Source organism: Dioscorea cayenensis, unplaced genomic scaffold (genome assembly GCF_009730915.1).
Source record: "Dioscorea cayenensis subsp. rotundata cultivar TDr96_F1 unplaced genomic scaffold, TDr96_F1_v2_PseudoChromosome.rev07_lg8_w22 25.fasta BLBR01001114.1, whole genome shotgun sequence".
Lineage (NCBI taxonomy): Eukaryota > Viridiplantae > Streptophyta > Magnoliopsida > Dioscoreales > Dioscoreaceae > Dioscorea > Dioscorea cayenensis.
Genome location: NW_024087505.1, coordinates 74,867 through 77,442, shown reverse-complemented (window position 1 = coordinate 77,442; position 2,576 = coordinate 74,867). Strand labels below are relative to the sequence as shown.

Sequence of the window (2,576 nt, the reverse complement as noted above, 5' to 3'; positions counted from 1 at the left end):
AATCCATTGTTTTCATGCTAAGTGCTACACGAAGGAGAAATCCGTAGCTCTTTTATGAGTGATGCATGTAGATGTGACTTGCTCACATGTATTAGATCATGAATGGATTAGAAGGGGATACTTGTATCATCACGCCGAGAAATTGGGTGTTTGGTAGCCCTCCATGTAGGTTTAATCCGAAGAAGAGTAGGTTTATTCCTATGTGAGATTTCCTCGTACTTAATGCAATCGTAGGAATGTGGATTTGGAAGAAATTCCTATCTATGTTCATATGAGATTAGGGTTCAATCGCCGAGAAATTGGGGTTGTTCTAATCTTCGAGTCTCATGGTCCATTTTACCCTTGCATCTTTTGATCATCATCCATGTTTCATGATAACCCCTCAAGGGGATCCACATCCATAGGCCTTTGCATTATATTGAATTTCTTGCTTGCTCATTGCTTGTTCTCTCTAATTTGTTCATAACCTTGTTTTAGTTTTAATTGCATTTAGTAGAGTAAAAATCCATCACTTGAGATCTTAGGCTAGATAATAGCTCGAGAAGGAGTAATAGGAGATCCTTAGCCCCGTGGAATACGATCCTCGTGTCTTCGCACGAGGTATTACTTGGCGATCACGTACACTTTTGGGGAAGCAATCATGTTTTTGACGCCGTTGCCGGGGACACTTAAAGGAATTCTAGGAAACTTTTAGATTATTACTATAGCCATTTCATTCTTTACTCATTTCTTATCGTTATTTTTCTTTTCCTTTGATCTTAACTTTCTATCATCTTTCTTGGTTTTGCAAGGTACTGTGCATGACACGCTCAAATCCATCGACATTGATTACACCGGATAGTGGAATTGAAAGAACTTTGCATCAGAGATTGAGAGAAGTTGGTGAAGGGTCGGGTACACAAAACATTGAAATTGAGGATAGAGAGTCTTCAATCATGGCCGAAGAGTGACGCACTCTATCCGAATATGAAAGACCCCAATTCACGGGTGATGAGTTTAGTGTTCAAGTACCATCCGTGGCATCCAACAACTTTGAAATTAAAGCTAGTACAATCGGCATGGTCCAGAACTCTGTTCAATTCAATGTTCTCGCGAATGAAGATGCACATGACCATCTTTCCCGGTTCCTCCAAATTTGCTCCACATTCAAGATTAATGGGGTGTCGGACGATGCGATCCGTTTGAGACTATTTAAGTTTAGCTTGAGAGACGGAGCTTATCGTTGTCTTACATCATTGTCTCCGGTGTCTATTAGAATATGGAAGGATATGGTTGAGAAGTTCCTTGGGAGATACTTTCCGCCAAGCAAAGCGGCGAAGTTGAGGAAAGAAATTTCAGCCATTAAACAAGGAGAGTCCAAGACATTGTTTGAAGCCTATGAAAGATTCAAGGATCTCCTTAGAAGTTGCCCCCATCATGGTTTTGCCTCATGGATGCGAATACAAATCATTTACAATGGGCTGAATTATGCTACTCGCCAACTCATTGATGCCGCAGTGGGTGGTTCCCTTAGCAACAAGTATCCCGATGAGGCCGAGCAATTACTTGAATCTATGGCAAGCAATGAATCACATTGGGCCTCGAGAGGATCTTCACAGAAGACTGCTGGGCTATATGAAGTTAGTAGCGATGATGCCTTGGCCGCCAAAGTGGATGTGTTGACTCGAAAGCTTGATATTCTTATGGGCAGTAGTTTGAGGTCAGAACCAGTGATGACTTGCGGCACATGCGATGGTGGGCATGGTGCAGCCCAATGTTTGATTGCTACCTCCTCCATTGCTTCCATTGAGAATGTTGACTACATTGGGGGGCAACGAAATCAAGGGAACCCTTATAGCTCAACTTACAATCCGGGGTGGAAAAACCACCCAAATATTTCATGGAACCAAGGCCAACAACAAAGAGGCGCACCACCCCAAGGGTCTCAATTTTAACAACCGGCCTTTAAGAAGAAATTTACTACCAAAGAGGTCCTTGCCAAGTTCATGCTTAGTACTAATGACAGGTTCAATAGCCTAACCAGTAGCATGGATGCACAATTTGGCAAGGTGAATGCTCAGCTCACTCAGCACACCGAACAGTTCAGTGAGATAAGTTCTATTTTGAGAAACCTCCAAGCTTCGGTGAAGTCACTTGAGCATCGAGTAGGGGAACTCAGGAAAGCAAATTATGAACGTCCCCTAGGGTGTCTTCCAAGTAACACGGAAGAAAATCCAAGGGAGCACTTAAAGGCTTTTACTCTTAGAAGCGGGAGGAAAGTGGAGACAAGGGTCAAAGTTGACCCAAGTGTCAAGAAAAGTGGGGTAGCCTCCGGGGAAGACCCCAAGCTAGTTGAAGGAAGCAGTGAAGACAAAAATCAAGGAAGAAATGACAAGGCCAACAACAAGGACCGTCAAAATCATCCGAGTAAAAGCCTCCAATCCCCTATCCAACAACATTAAAGCATGACAAGGAGGATATTCATTTCAGAAAATTTGTCAACATCTTCAAACAACTTCACCTGAACATCCCAATAGTTGAAGCGTTAACTCAAATGCCGAAATATACCAAGTTCTTAAAAGAGCTCCTCACAAACA

The 2,576-nt window shown here is 42.6% G+C and overlaps 1 non-coding gene across 1 annotated transcript; it reads right to left on the bottom strand.

Moving 5' to 3' along the window:
* Positions 1-1,316: 1,316 nt before the first annotated feature.
* LOC120255627 lies at positions 1,317-1,423 on the bottom strand. The gene has a single exon (XR_005535059.1). It is a non-coding gene; the product is annotated as a small nucleolar RNA R71 (small nucleolar RNA).
* Positions 1,424-2,576: the final 1,153 nt, after the last annotated feature.